The 16,925-nt window shown below is 42.3% G+C and overlaps 1 non-coding gene across 1 annotated transcript; it reads right to left on the bottom strand.

Annotated features, from left to right (window-relative positions):
* Positions 1-2,079: 2,079 nt before the first annotated feature.
* On the bottom strand, positions 2,080-2,150 carry TRNAC-GCA (transfer RNA cysteine (anticodon GCA)). Its single transcript has one exon. It is a non-coding gene; the product is annotated as a tRNA-Cys (tRNA).
* Positions 2,151-16,925: the final 14,775 nt, after the last annotated feature.

The raw sequence follows: 16,925 nt of genomic DNA, 5'->3' as shown, positions 1-16,925 counted from the left end.
GGTGTGATCCAGTTATAAAGGTCAGGTTAGAGCCATGATAATCTACTGATCCCGTGTTATTTCTTTGATAATTATGGAACCCTTAGAAGGCAAAAGACTTGCCAAAAGGGCTGGAAATAATATGGAGAAGTTGGAACCTTGTGCGTGGCTGAAAGGAAAGTGAGATGGTGCAGTTGCTGCAGAGAACAGGATGTTGGTTCTTCGGGGTTTACAAAGAGTTCCCAGATGATCCAGCAGTTCACTCCAGGGTGTATTTCCAAAGGGACTGGAAGCAGTGTTTTGAAGAGATGCTTGTACATCAATGTTCACAGAAGCATTATTCACAATAACCAAAAGACAGAAGTAACCCAAGTGTCTGCTTGGTTAAAGGAAATGTGGTCCATCCATACAATGGAGCTTTCTTCAGGCTTAGGAGGCTGTGACATTCTGACACAGGCTAGAACATGGATGAAACTTGAAGGCATTATACTGAGTAGAACAAGACAGTCATGCAGATGTCAAACTCTGTGTGAACCTACTTACCCAGGGTATCGTGAAGATGTCAGACTCTGTGTGAGTCTACTTACCTGGGGTACGTAGAGTAGAGAAGTCAGATTCCCACAGACAGAGAGTGGAATGATGGGTGAAAGGGGCTGGGGGAGTGGGAAGGAAGTCAGTATCGACGAGTTTCTGTTTGGGAAGATGAAATAGCTCTGGTGACAGATCATGGTTGCACACCAACATGAATGTACTTAACACCAGTGAACTGTATGCTTATAAGTGGCTAAGATGGAAAATTTTATTTTACCACAGTTTAAAAAAAAAAAAACTTGACAAAATTATATAGCACCTTGTCATGGAGATCCAGTCACTTCTCATTAAAATCTTCTGTCTTTTCAGGGATATTTCAGGATGAAATCTTGAGAATTGTAGATTTCATCTGCTAAAACCCTAACTCTCATGATAATCTAGTTTCCGGATGTGTGTACCAATTGGGTGAGCAAATCCCTCTTTAAGAGTGTATTTATCAAGTCATATCATGCCCCTGCCCTCAAGTGGTTTGATAACATAAGAGTCGACAAATAATCTTGCTCTAAGGCAGATGATGACTAAGAAGAGCCAACGTTAGCTGTGCTGGAAATTTGGCAGAAATTGTGCCAAGCATTTTACATGCAGGAGTTCCTTCAATCCTTAGAATAACTTTAGGAGCGCAGTTCTGCTATTACCTCCACTTCACACTAGAGTCACATATTAGAAAGTTTGAGCAAATGGCCTAAGGTCACAGAGCAAGCAATTGTTGAAGCTGGTGGGGGAAGGAGAGAGGAAGGTACTGCTGTAGGAAGACTTCCTGAAGGAGGGTGGGCTGTGAAGGGGGGTGTCATCTCTAGGAAGAAATTCAAGGACACAAGAGCTGATTTAGAAGTATGTTTAGCTGATTTAGAAGTCACAATCTCACCCAATCTCAAGCCCATTTTGTGTGATAATAATGCCAGTAAACTATGCACATGAAAGAAGGTAGGGACTTCCCTGGTGGCCCAGTAAAGAATCTGTTTTGCAATGCAGGGGATGAGGGTTCGATCCCTGGTCCGGGAACTAAGATCCCACATGGCCCAGAGCAACTAACCCCACATGCTGCAACTAGAAGGCCCATGAGCCACAAAGAAATATCCTGCATGACACAATGAAAATCTTGCTGCTACAATTAAGACCCAATGCAGCCAAATAAGCAAATAAGAAAGAAGGTACAATTTCAACTTCAGAAATAATGGATCTGAGCTTTAACCTTAATCCCCCAAATATGAAGCCTTATGGACTTAGATGAATGCATTTTTCATATTTTCAAATTAATTTATTTAATTTTCATATTTTTATGAATAAAACATAGAAACATGAAGAAATAGAGACAGAATAACATAAGAAACACTTTCAAATCTATCACCTGGTTTAGTCAATTCTTGTATTTGTTGTTGTTGTTTAGTCACTAAGTCATGTTCAACTCTTCGAGACCCCATGAACTGTAGGCTCCCCACGCTCCTCTGTCCATTGGATTTGCCAGGCAAGAACACTAGAGTGGGTTGTCATTTCCTTCTCCAGGAGATCTTCCCAATCCAGGGATCGAACCTGGGTCTTCTGCATTGCAGGCAGATTCTTTACCACTGAGCCACCCAGGAAGTCCATTGAAATATAACAGATTTACAGTATTATATTACTTTCTGATATATATCAAAATGATTCTATAGTCTCCATCTTCTCAATAATAATAAAGAATATTATTGTTTATCTATAGCAACCTATCTACCTAGCTACATTTTTTGTTTTTATTTTTTTTACTGAAATACAGTAGACTTACAATGTTATATTAGTTATACACATAGTAATTCTGTATTTTCATATATTACACTCCATACAAAGTTAATATAAAATAGTGACTATATTCCTTGTGCTGTACATTACATCCTTGTAACTTACCTATTTTATACCTAGTCATTGGTACTTCGTAATCCCTTTCTGATTTTGCCCCTCCTCTCAACTCTCCCCACTCTAGTAACCACTGGTCTGTTACCTGATCTATGGGTCTGGTTTCATTTTATTATATTTGCTCATTTGGCTTATCTTTTAGATTCTACAAATAAATGAAAACATACTGTATTTGTCTTTGTCTGACATATTTCACTAAGTTTGGGGCATCTTTTTATTTATTAAGTAAAATAATCAAATATATTCCTGCCTTCTCTTTTCTATTGGTAGAGATGCCCTATGGATATAAAAGCAACAAAATTAGATTTCTTCAAAATCATCTATGTGTCAAATTACCTTCCATCCAACTAAGGAAAATTTCAGTAAAACCTTCCCATCTTTTCACAAATATTACTGCAAATGTATTTTATCCACATAAGAATTTATCTAATAATGTTGTAAAATATCTATATATCTGCCCATGTCAAAGTACGTACTTTGCTAAATCTCTTCCTCATGGTCCACAGCATTAGTTGCTTGTGGTAGTCAATATGAAATATTGAGATTTTAGGAACTGATTGCTATGATCACTGGTTGATTGAAATTGTTGGTTTTTTAATTAGGCAGTTGGCATCCTCGCTTTTAAAACAGAGAGAGTGGGTGGGGTGATAAGAATGATCTAGAACATGGGATGCGGCACAACCTTGTGAATTTACCAAGTGCCCCAGTGAAATGGTTGAAATGATGAATTTTATGTCTGTGTATTTTACCATAGTAAAAACAGAGGGAGTATTTTATTCTGTTCTCCTTGCAAAGGATACCTCTGTTCAGCCTGACACTTCCTCTTTTTTTAACGCTTATTTTCCTTTTTACTTCTTCTTTTCTGGCAGTGGTACCTGGTCTGAGGTGGATAAACCTGGTTTAAGTCCTGACGGTAGAGCACAGCTCGGAAGTCCACACCCAGAAGAACGCAAAGCTTGGCAACTGACCGGAAGACTGGACGCAATTTAGCATCTGTCTGTTTGTGGAAACCTGGCTTACGACATTCACTTTGCTTTGTACCACTGAGCTCCCAGCAGACCAGTGAATCAAGAGAGGAGACAAGACAGCCTGGCCTGCCCTCACGACACACGCCCCCGTGAACTGGCCTCCCTCCCGGCAGTCGTTGGCTTTTCTAGACGACACATAAACAAGTGTCTTTGACAGAAAAGCCGGTGGCTCCAGGGCCTGGCGATAGGAGCACTAACAAAGCAGGGAAGTGGGGACCCCGGTCTATTTACAAAGCCTACGTGCTGGAAAGGACACAGATAAAGCCATTCCCAGGAGCGACGCCTCACAGCCCAGCCGTGCCCGCCTCTCTCCTGCTCCTCCGACGACATCCAGGATGAGAAGAAGCCAGCAGACGGGGCCAAGGTTTAGCCTTGGTCTCACAGCAGAAGAGTCAAGTTCCAGGCCCTGTGGAAGCATCTTACACAAACCGGGGAGAGCATTCAACCACCCATCTCACCCAGCCCCACCCCGCCCACACCGCCAGTGTGCACCTGTTAAGGTGAGATGAACCTGGGCACCGGCACCTTAAACCCATCAGGCAGGCAAAGAAGAGGATGCTGCTGTGTCCAGGTTGATGGTGACAAACCATCAGACACCCTCCTGCTCCCTCCGCCTTGAAAGAGCTGCATTTTCAAAATAATGCCGTGGATGGACCTAGAGATGCTCATACTGAGTGAAGTAAGCCAGGCCGAGAAAGACGAATATCATATGATATCACTTCTATGTAGAATCTAAAACTGACCCAAATGAACTTATTTACAAAACAGAAACAGACTCACCTAGAAAACAAACTTATGGATATCAAAGGGGAAAAGCAAGGTGAGAATAAATTAAGGGGATAAATTAAGAGACTGGGATTAACAGATACACACTACTCTATATAAAATGGATAAACAACAGGACCTACTGGATAGCACAGGGAACTCTATTCAATATTTTATAATACGTTAGAAGAGAATGGAAAAAAAAATAAATGGAACAGAATTTGAAAAAGAATATATACGTATATACAGTATAAAGATAATACACACACACACACACACACACATATATATATATGTATACACGTATGTATGCTAAGTCGCTTTAGTCATGTCTGACTCTTTGTGACCCCACGGACTATGGCCCACCAGGCTCCTTTGTCCATGGAATTCTCCAGGCAGGAATACCGGAGTGGGTTGCCATGTCCTCCTCCAGGGGATCTTCCCAACCCAGGAGTCGAACTCACATCTCTTACATCTTCTGCGTTGGCAGGTGGGTTCTTTACCAATGGTGCCAGCAGGGGAGCCCATATGTATACATATTCACTTTGCTGTACACCTGAAACTAACACATCATTGTAAATCAATGATACAATTTATTTATTTTTTAGTATTTATTTTACTTATTCTTGGCTGCACTGGGTCTTAGTTGCATGGCAGCATGTGGGATCTTAGTTCCCTGGCCAGGGATTGAACCTGTGTCCTCTGCACTGGAAGGTAGATTCTAAACCACTGGACCATCAGGGAAGTCTCAATGATATGTCAATTTAAAAAAAAAGTTCCATCCTCTTAAAGGATTATTGACCCACAAGTTTTACCATGAAGTACTTGGGAGTCTAGCCTAGAAAGTCTGAGGCCCCATAGCTTGTCATCCCCATCGTGTGCTCACACACACACACACTCCTCAGCTCCCTGCTCACTGCTTTGCGCCCATTCTTGAGTTAGGTGCTAAGTGGAGAAGGCAATGGCACCCCACTCCAGTACCCTTGCCTGGAAAATCCCATGGACGGAGGAGCCTGGTAGGCGGCAGTCCATGGGGTCGCACAGAGTCGGACATGACTGAGTGATTTCACTTTCACTTTTCACTTTCATGCATTGGAGAAGGAAATGGCAACCCACTCCAGTGTTCTTGCCTGGAGAATCCCAGGGATGGGGAAGCCTGGTGGCCTGCCATCTATGGGGTTGCACAGAGTCAGACACGACTGAAGCGACTTAGCAGCAGCAGCAGCAGCAGCTGTAATAAAACCCTGAACAGAACAAGCTCCTGCATTTAAGGTTCAGGCCTGAGTATGGATGAGAGACAGGCAAAGAGGAAGTTAAATGATAGTGTGACTTTGGGTGCCATGGTACTATCTCATCATTCTTTTATTTCAAAATCTTATTTTCAAAGGCCCAGGATTTCAGTTTCAAGTACTAAGGAGTTGATTGTTATTCTGAGGGTGCCAGGAGTAAGCCTCAGAACATGGTAATGCCTTCTCTAAGGAGAATAAGCCCCCAGTGGCTGACATGGAGAGGGGCCACCTCCATCCCTTTCCTCCCCGGAGCTGACACGTCTGAGCAGGGAGCCCCCTGCCCCCTCCCCGGCCCCTCGTGTTACAAACCACCAGCCCAATGCCCAAGCACTCACCTCTTGTTTCTTCCTCTCCTTTCTCTCTGGAACCACTTACTTTTCTTGCCCTTTTCCATCCTTCCTGCTTGTCTTGCCTTCTCATTGGGCCTCTACTCTCATTCTCCCCTTCTCATAGCCCATTGAAACTGGTGAAGCTCCTCTAAACTGCCTCCCAACTCAGAGATGGGAGGTCCATCCCAGCTTGACCCCTCACCAGCCAGACCTGCTGAAGAGCACATGGCTTCTCAGAGCCTCAGAATCCCCCTCTGAGAAGAGAACACCACGTCCTGCCTGCATTCGTCCTATTGCTTGGAGTCTTTTCTCCTGTTGATCCCTGAGAGCTTCGGTCAGCGGACGAAAGCCAGGATGACTATGAATGAGTCTGTTTCCTGCGGGGAGAGTCTGACGGCTCCAGGAGCAACCAAGGAACCCCAGCATGGAGGGTTAGCAGCCACCTGGTCATCCATGAACTGGAAAGCCTTCAGATCCAGGTCAGCCCCGGTTTCCACACAGAAACAAACCGTGCAGGTGTGTGCCACTGCTCACTCGCTCTCTTGCTTCTTCTCTTATATGAACCGGTAACCAGTTCATAAAAGAGATTTGGTGCCACCTCCACTGGCTGCAACATGAACCATCGGAGCTATCCAGAGAACGGACACGTGTGCTAAGTAGCTTCAGACGTGTCCAGATCTTTGTGACCTATGGACTGTAGCCCACCAGGCTCCTCTGTCCATGGGATTCTCCAGGCAAGAATACTGGAGTGGGTTGCCATGCCTTCCTCCAAGGGATCTTTCCAACCCAGGGATCGAACTGCATCTCTTATGTCTCCAGCTTCGGCAGGAGGTTTCTTTACCACTAGTGCCACGTGGGGAAAAGGACAGGGACCTGAAATTCTTGGGTCTGGGACAGAGATGACTTGTCCTTCCTTCCTCACCTTCAGCCTCAGTCAAGCCCTAGTCCTATAGTGAGGAGGCTTGCTCATTCTAGGCAGATCCACTAGGAAGGATGGCTAAGGTCAGCCCACAGCCAGGGTCTCCATCTCCTCACTCACCCAGGGGCTCTCCCTTCAGAGTCCTGTTAGCAAGTAGAATCATAATAAATCAACATTCAAAGGGAAGGGAAGGTCTAAACAAGCCACATGTTACTCTCAGGGTGATTTGAAATTTCAAGTGCAACTGGCCAAAACGGAAATAATTTTTTGTAATTTGGTTTTTTAGCTTTAAGATTCTCACAGTTCCTAAGGACATTTTACAAACTGGTCTCCTTGTGACTTTGTACTAAGTTGCTTCAATCATGTGTGCGTCTTTACAACCTACAGACTGTAGTCTGCCAGGCTCCCCTGTCCACAGGATTTTCCAGGCAAGAATACTGGAGTGGGTTGCCATTCCTCTTCCAGGGAATTTTCCTGATCCAGGGACCAAACCCGGGTCTCTTATGTTTCCTGCATTGGCAGGTGGGTTCTTTACCACTAGTGCCACCTGGGAAGTCCTCGTGACTTTAATCACAAGATAAGAATGATTTGTATTAATAATCGGCATCCTCAGGCCTCCTAAGCATGTGTCTGGAATAAAAACAACTGACTGGCCCAAGAGGAGTTAACACTTATCTTATGACACAGTGAAAACAATTTGGCAAAACTTCTCTCCTCAGCTAGGCAATTAGTTTTTCTGCACACAGTTAGTTTTGCTTTGCTCCCTACAATTTAGCACAGACTCCAAGAGAACAGGATCTTTATTAATCAGTATATCCTGTGCTTACCACAGTCCATCCTGGCCATAGTAATGACGGAGAATGAGTCAGGACTATTCTCTTAGCTGAACTTCTTGCTCTGAGATCTAAGGACAGAAGTTGAAAACTTCGAAGCCCTGTTGTGCAGTATTCAGAGTAGATGTTAAATATTTATTGATGATGAAAAGGATGCAAATGAAGAAGAGAAGGAAGAGGAGAGTGATCATTGTGTTTGCTGAACCATAAATTGAAAGGAATAAAATTAATCACTAGACTCATTGGATTGGATAAAGCCAGACAGTTTCTTAAATATCCTGACTCTTCAGGGTTAAAAAGAATCATAAAACTTTGAAATATTAAAAAATAAAGGGAATTGTAAAAGTATGTTAAATTCAAGGTATCTAAAAATGAATGTTCTGTCCATCCAGTCGGTGATGCCATCCAACCATCTCATCCTCTGTCGTCTCCTTCTCCTCTGAAAAATGAATGTTAAATGTATATTTTATGATCAAGACATGCAATGAAGGTAATTATATGAATAACATAGTCAACAGATAAGATCATTAGAATGAGGCATCATAAATATTGAATAGAAATAGATGATGCTGTAATTCTAGAAAGCAAAAATTTGTAGAACAATTAATTTGTTTTACAAAAATATGCAAAATTGCAATCTCAGAAATCTAAGATTATGAGAAAATAAGTTCTAGGCAGATAGCTATTTAATTTTCACTTTAGCAAACTTTTTACATGAATATAAATGTCTCTTTTTTAAAAATCTGATAAAGAAAAGACAAGAACACTCACTAGTCTAGTAAAACCAGAATACATTTCTGATGACTATTTTATTTTTACTATTTTTTTAGAGGCATGCCCTTGCAGATATCTGGGTGATTACATACACACTCATGTATTTCCCCTTCATGTTTATTTTGGAAAGATGGTAGGTTATTTTGAAAGAAAGGAAGAAAAAACAGACTACAGAGGAAGCAGAGTTGCAATCTCATAGGGCAATGGATTGCTAAAATTATCAGGCTTCACAGAAAAGAGCAGAAATTCATTTCTTTTGCACATTTTCTTAAATTTCAATGGGCTTATAAAACGATATGCCCATAGTATTGAGGAGAAAAACCCAAAGTCAAAAAATAATTTAAAAATTTTTTTGAATTTTTTTCCTGGAGCATAAAACCAATAGTGATGACAATAACATTGTTCCTGAGCTTTAGTTATCAGGCAAAACTTTCTCCTGATGCTTTCTAGGCTAATTCAGTTATATTGCTGATTACGGCACTGATAAATCAGAGAGATTAGATATCAAAACAAAAATATGGGAGAGATAGATTAGGAGGTTCAGTTCAGTTCAGTCATTCAGTCATGTCCGACTCTTCGCAACCCCATGAACTGCAGCACAACAGGCTTCCCTGTCCCTCACCAACTCCCGAAGTTTGCTCAAACTCATGTCCATTGAGTCGATGATGCCATCCAACCATCTCATTCTCTTTCATCCCCTTCTCCTTCCACCTTCAATCTATCTCAGCCTCAGGCTCTTCTCCAATGACTCAGTTTTTCACATAAGGTGGCCAAAATACTGGAGTTTCAGCTTCAGTGTCAGTCCTTCCAATGAATATTCAGGACTGATTTCCTTTAGGGTTGACTGGTTGGATCTCCTTATTGTCCAAGGGACTCAAGAGTCTCTCCAACACCACAGTTCAAAAGCATCAATTCTTTGGTGCTCAGCTTTCTTTATGGTCCACTCTCACATCCATACATGACTACTGGAAAAATCATAGCTTTGACTAGACAGACCTTTGTTGGTAAAGTAATATCTCTGCTTTTTAATGTGCTGCCTAAGTGATTCATAGCGTTTCTTCCAAGGACCAAACGTCTTTTAATTTCATGGCTGCAGTCACCATCTGCAGTGATTTTAGAGCCCGAGAAAACAAAGTCTGTCACTGTTTCCCTTGATACCCCATCTATTTGCCACGAAGTGATGGGACTGGATGCCATGATCTTAGTTTTCTGAATGCTGAATTTTAAGCCAGCTTTTTCACTCTCCTCTTTCACTTTCATCAAGCAGTTCTTTAGTTCCTCTTAAAACTTATCTATTTATTTATTTGTGGCTGTGCTGGGTCTTTGTGGCTGCAAGGGCTTTTTCTCTAGATGTGGCAAGCAGGGCCTGCTCTCTGCTTGCTGTGTGTGGCCTTCTCATTGCACTAGCTTCCCTGGTTGTGGAGCACGGCTCTAGGGCATGCATGCAGGCTTCGGTAGTTGTGGTGTGTGGGCTCAGTAATTGCAACTCCCAGGCTCTAAAGCACAGGGTCAGTAGTTATGGCACATGGGCTCGGTTGCTCCCCGCCCTCCTTTCCCCCGGACTCTGCATGTGGGATCTTCCGGATCCAGGGATCAAACCCATGCCTCCTGCATTGGCAGGCTAATTGTTTGCCATTGAGCCATCAGAGAAGCCTTTACCAAAATTTTTTAAAATTGAAATATAGTTGATTTACAATATTGTATTAGTTTCAGGTGTACAGCACAGTGATTTAGTTATATATATATATATATATATATATATTCCTTTTCAGAGTATTTTCCCTTATAGATTATTACAAAATATAGTTCCCTGTGCTGTAGAGTAGGTCCTTGTCGCTACCTATTTTATATATAGTAGTACACTACTCACCCGGTCTTTTACCAGAATTTGCTAGGCACTTACTATGTGCCGAGAAACTGATACCAAAGTGAATGAAACCAAATCCCTTCTGCTACAATGCTCACAGTCTTGGATGAGGCACGAACAGTCATGACGGACAACTAGAAGCAGGTAACAAAGTATCAACTCCTCCACGGTTCACTAAGCGAATATCTAAAATGATTCGTTTTCATCTTCCTGAGAAGAAGGCAGGTTTTTACAGTGATTTACTTCTGGAAAAAAGTGTCTGTCCTCCAACAATGAAAAATTTCTACTGTACAGCGTTATTTCAATTGTGTCTCTGCAGGAAGGAACAAGTCCAGAATTACCAAGACGTTGGTTGTAATCAATGACCTCTCCCAAGATACCTTGAACTTTCCTTTGTTGATGGGACCTTCTCAAAGTGAGCTGGGAGTCAGACTCTTCTGGCTGGCCCCCATTTCAAACATCACTTAATCGCATGATGCGACAGCTTGTTATCAGATGACCCTGTGCTCATATACAAACACAGCCACTATCAGGCACAGACAGACCAGAATCTGGCAAAACCTTGATGAAACAGAAATAAACACAATGTGTAGTGCATATTAATAAACTCAGGCATTCTGGCACACATGAGCATTACAGACACCCTGCAAAGGAAAGTGCCGTGAGGCTCTGCTTCCGGATGTGAATCTGACCATCAGTATCAACAAAGACAGATAAAGGAAAGAGGTGAATCTTTTGAAACCTTGTATCATTTCGATCTTAGAAATAACAAATCCTCTCCTGAGAACCAGTAGTTTCTGCAATATGTCATTTTCTCCAAAGGAGGGGCCAAAAGTATAGCAAAGTTCTTGCCCTCCTGCCTGAGATTTTACTCATTTAAAGGTAATCAAATGGACTTCCCCAGTGGTCCAGTGGTTAAGACTCTGCATTTCCAATGCGGGGGTTACATGTTCGATCCCTGGTTGGGGAGCTAAGAGACCACATGATTCCTGACCCCAAAATCAAAACGTAAAACAGAAGCAGTGCTGTAATAAATTCAGTAAACACTTTAAAGACATTCATAAAGCGGTCCACATAAAAAAAACCTTTAAAAAAAGTAAAACAAAGGTAATTGGAAGGAACTAAGCATACATACATAAACACACACTCTATATATACATATGTGGAAGTGTTAGTCACTCTGCTGCTGCTGCTGCTGCAAGTCGCTTCAGTCGTGTCCGACTCTGTGTGACCCCATAGACGGCAGCCCACCAGGCTCCCCCGTCTCTGGGATTCTCCAGGCAAGAACACTGGAGTGGGTTGCCATTTCCTTCTCCAATGCATGAAAGTGACAAATGAAACTGAAGTCACTCAGTCGTGTCCGACCCCATGGACTGCAGCCCACCAGGCTCCTCCGTCCATGGGATTTTCCAGGCAAGAGTACTGGAGTGGGGTGCCATGTCACTCAGTTGTGTCTAATTCTTTGTGACCCCATAGATTGTAGCCCGCCAGGCTCATCTGTCCATGGGATTCTCCAGGCAACAATACTGGAGTGGGTAGTTGTTTCCTTCTCCGGGGTATCTTCCCCACCCAGGGATCAAACCCCAGTCTCCTGCATTGCAGGCAGATTCTTTACCATCTGAACCACCAGGGAAACCTATATATACAAATATACATTCAGTTACATATATATATATTCAGCTACATATATATATATTCAGCTACATATATATTCGGTTACATGTATGTATGTAACTGAATCACCGTGCTATCCACCTGAAACTATTGTATTGTAGCGTGACATTGTAAACCAACTATACTTCCATAAAACTAAATTTTAAAAAGATAAAAGTAATTACATAAAATGAAGGTAACTGGAAAGTGCATTAGATGGGGGTTCTCAAAAGCCAGTTTGCAACCTATCTCCAGCCTCAGGATAAAGTTTTGACTGATTCAGGACAAAATGAAAAACAAGGACACTGAAATAAATTTTTCCCAAAGCTATTTTTTTAAACAGTATTTATTTTTATTAATATACTTCTCTTTTTTTGCCACAATGTGAGGTGTGTGGGTTCTCAGTTCCCTAACCAGGGATCAAACCAGTGCCCCCTGCATTGGGAGCACAGTCTTAACCATTGGACGGCCAGGGAAGTCCCCCAACGCTAACTTTTAAAAATTATATTTATTTATTTTTGAATGCCTGTGATGCAAACTTCAAAACTTGTAAAGGAATATTTAGTGGAAAGCAAGTCTCCTTCTCTCTCAGTGCTCTGTCTGGCCAAGTCTCCATGATTGCTGGTCTCTTATGTACCAGGCACAACTTTGGAGCATATTTTTTTAAACATATATTCTACATATTGTCCTGTATCTTGCCTTTTTTAAAAACTTTATTTATCCTGGAGATCTTCATCAGTATATACAGTGATGTCTCATTCCATAAGGCTAAACATAGATCCATAGTATTGTATTATTATGCCTTTTCTTTGATCCAATATTGGTGATAATACATGGAGCTTTTGAAAAAAAAATGTTCTCACTTGGCAAAATTAAAAGTTGGTCCCCCTGCTTCTGCCTGTGCACAATACCTGCCATTGCCCAAACTCATTCAACTACTCAGCGTATTTTTTTTAATGTTACTAATTCATAAAATCTAAAAATCTGAGAACCAATGAATTAGATTATTTGGTTCTTTAACAACAGAAAATTATACTTGAGAGACTAAAAACTAGAAAATAAAGCTTAATAATAAAATAACTTTGAGACCATTATATTAATTTTATTTTTTAATGCAGGCAATACATATAATTATTAAATAGTCATATGCTGTTGCGGTGCTGGAGAAGACTCTTGAGAGTCCCTTTGACTGCAAGGAGATCAAACCAGTCAATCCTAAAGGAAATCAGACCTGAATATCCTTTGGGAGAACTGATGCTGAAGCTGAAGCTCCAGTCCTTTGGCTACTTGATATGAAAAGCTGCTGCTGCTGCTGCTAAGTCGCTTCAGTCGTGTCCAACTCTATGTGACCCCATAGACGGCAGCCCACAAGGCTCCCCGTCCCTGGGATTCTCCAGGCAAGAACACTGGAGTGGGTTGCCAAAGCTAACTCACTGGAAAAGACCCTGATGCTGGGAAAGACTGAAGGCAGAAGAAGGGAGTGGCCAAGGATGAATGCTTGGGTGGCATCACCGACTCAATAAACATGAGTTTCAGCAAACCGCAGGAGATAGTGAAGGACAGAGGAGCCTGGCGTGCAGCAGTCCATGGGGCTGCAAAGAGTTAGACACGGCAGGGCAACTGAACAAGAACAACACTAACATTAAGAGAGATTCTCTCTTCCATGATTGTCTATCATATTTCAAATATACTGTTTTATTTATTCTCAAAGCTCTTCAAGTCTTCCACTCTAAACTCCACACTTATTATTGGATGTGGTGTCTCCCTCTTATTACTAGAGGTTTCCTGAAGTGGTTAAATGTAGTCACTGGTCCAAATTCCTGAAGACCATTCTGTTCTGCCTGGAAGGTGGGGACACAGAATCAGGCTTTGGAGTCAGACAGTCTTTGGATTGCCATCTTGACGCTGCCACTTGGATTCTGTGCTGTGTGACCTTAAGTTACTTACTCAACCTCTCTGAGCCGGTTTCCCCAGTCTCAACATTACCAGTCCAGTTTTCTGTCCCTTGATGCTTACCCTGCATATTTTATGGGCATTTGATTTCCAGTCCTGGAACCTACCCCCTCCCAGTCTTCTTCATCTCTTTAAATAGCACTGGTACTCACTCCAGTTTTTTATACCTCAAGCCATGATTGCTTTTTTTCTCTCCCTCTTCAGCCACCCCCACATGTAATCCACCTTCAAGACCAAGCAATTTTGTTTCTAGAGTGTATCTTGAATTTGCATACCTTTCTTCTTCAAAACCACTCCCTGGGTCCATGCCACCAGCCTGCCTCTCCCAGACGAAAATTTACTCTCATAATTAGATAGCTCCTTTGCCCTCTCCTCCCCCTGCAGCCGATCCCCCATCAGCAGCCTGAGAGAGCATTTTTAAAAGAAAGACAAATCTGCTACTCTGTTGTTAAAATCACTCATTGGGTTCTAAATTAAGAATCCAAGCTCTTCTTCTCACTTATTAAGATAACTATTATAAATAACTAAAATGGAAAATAACCAGTGTTGGCAGGGAGGAGGAGCATTGCAGGCGGGAACATGGAATGGTGCAGCTCTTGTGGAAAACAGAACTACAGTTTATCAAACAATTGAACACAGAATGACCCAAGGGTCCAGAAATTCCAGTTCCAGGGACGTACCAAAAACTGAAAGCAGGGACTCAAGGTAAGTCTCTGTATACTACTGTTCCCTATTTGACTGAAATGCAGTCCATGGCAGCATTATTCACAATAGCCAAAGGCCTGTGGACAGATAAGTGGATGAGCGAAATGTGGTGTATACACCAAAATGGAATATTATTTAGCACTAAAAAGAGAGGAACTTTTACAAAAGAATTAAAAAAGAAAGAAACAAAAGAAAAAGAGGAAGGAAATTCTAGCACATACACCAACACAGATGAACCTTGAGGACATTGATGGTGGTGGTTTAGTCACTAGGTCACAACCCTTGTGACCGCATGGACTGTGGCCCACCAGGCTCCTCTGTCCATGGGATTCTCCAGGCAAGAATACTGGAGTGGGTTGCTATGTCCTTCACCCTAGGGAAATCAACCAGTCACAAAGGAACAGATGCTGTACAATTCCACCTATAGGACTTGGACCTGGAGTCTCAGATCCATGGAGACAGAACAGAAGATGCAGGCTGCCCAGGCCTGGGGGGCAGGGGGCGGGCCGTGAGTGTTTAATGTTTACAGTTTCGTTTCATGCCCTGAATTGCACCCTTACAAATGATTAAATGATTAATTATGTGTGATATATATTTACCACAATTTAAGAAAAACCAAAACTTCTACCATGATCTAGGATGCTTTGTACAATGTAGGCAGTGTTCCCACCCAACCTCCTCCCCCACCCCCGAACTCCTGCCCTGGGTACTCTCACATCTGCCACCCGCCGCCCCCACCTCCTCAGAGAAGACTTTTCATCCTCCAGCTCTGAGTCGTCCTATTCTTCTCTGTCAGAGCCCCTTCTTTCATGACATGTCACAGGGGAGTTTTATCTTCACATAGTAGTTAATTAAAGCTGCCTCAGGGCTTCCCTGGTGGCTCAGTAGTAAAGAATCCGCCTGCCAATGCAAGAGACGAGGGTTCGATCCCTGGTCCAGGAAGATCCCACATGGCACGGGGCAATTAAGCCCATGTGTCACAACTACTGAGCCTGTGCTCTGGAGCCCTGGAGCTGAAACTGCTGAAGCCCGCTTGCCCTAGGGCCCATGTTCCGCTCCAGAGAAGCCGCTGCACCCGCACACCACAACTTGAGAAAAGCCCTCATGGAACAAAGATCCAGCACAGCCAAAAATAAATAAATAAGTAAAATTATATAAAAAATAAAAGCTGGTTTAGAATTTAGGAATCAATAAAGCCCTGGGCTGTGGCCACCCATGGGGCCCACGAGTCCTCTTTGCATGACAGAATCAGGTCCACTTGGAAGTAATGACTCAGAAGCTTGTGCACTTTAACGAGTATGTCTGTGTGCATCTGAGTAATGCAAATGATATTTTTGCGTATCCTCCACTTGTTTAACTTACTCATCCTGAAAAGAGAGACTTCAAACTGTTTTCTCTGACGCTTACTGAAGTAGTTTCCAAAGGCGGAGGGTGGGGTATAGGGGGAACTCTTCCACTTTCAAATTAAAAAAATAAATAGATTTCAAAAGGTTTCCTCTGTCCTCGGTCTTCCATCACGGGAGCTGCTCTTCAAGGGGGAATTCCTCTGAAATAAAATCGGGAACGCTTCCAGCAGAGTTCATGTTTCCAATATTAAGTCCTCACAGGACACAGCCCAGCCCACTCTGTGCTCACATCGGAGGAAATTCCCCTGGTCTGGGCAAAAGATCATAACATCTTAAGAAGGCTGATGAGCTCATGAAAAGTCACTGAATTTAGAAAGTCAAGACACTCCCAGAAACCTCTCTTATGATGCTTTTCTCCTCTGTGAGCCCCTTGAATTGTCCACACCAAATTTTACATGATTTTCAAAATAGTTTTTATTTACTGTCTTGTAAAGTGGAGAGCGGTTCATTCTCTATTTCCCTGAGACACTTTCTATTGCACTACCTTTATCAAAATTAAAGAGCTCAGAAAGTGAAGCTTTAAAAATTTTGCAAGCCTCATTTTCCTTTGATGGTTTTAGCATCCCCAATCTTAATATTCAATGTGAGGATGATCTCCTATCCACCTTAAACATTTTATGGGAGAAAAGAATGTACAGCAGGAGGTCTCAGATGATAAGAAACAAACAAACAAAAAAACCTTTTTAAGGAATTCCCTGGTGGTCCAGTGGTTAAGACTCCATGTTCCCAATGCAGGGGACGTGGGTTTGATCCCTGGTAGAGGAACAAAGATTCTACGTGCCTCACAGGTGTGGCCAAAAAATAAGATTTTTTTTGTAAAGTCTTTGTAATTGCTAAAACACTTAATAGTTGCAAGGGAAGCCAGAAATGACAGGATAAAAGTTTACTTGTTGATATAACAGCATTCACAAGCAAAACAACCCCCTCTTCTTTAAGGTGGAGACCCA

The sequence above is a fragment of the Bos javanicus genome, chromosome 14 (assembly GCF_032452875.1).
Source record: "Bos javanicus breed banteng chromosome 14, ARS-OSU_banteng_1.0, whole genome shotgun sequence".
In the NCBI taxonomy this organism is placed as follows: domain Eukaryota; kingdom Metazoa; phylum Chordata; class Mammalia; order Artiodactyla; family Bovidae; genus Bos; species Bos javanicus.
This window is presented reverse-complemented; position numbering and strand designations above follow the sequence as displayed.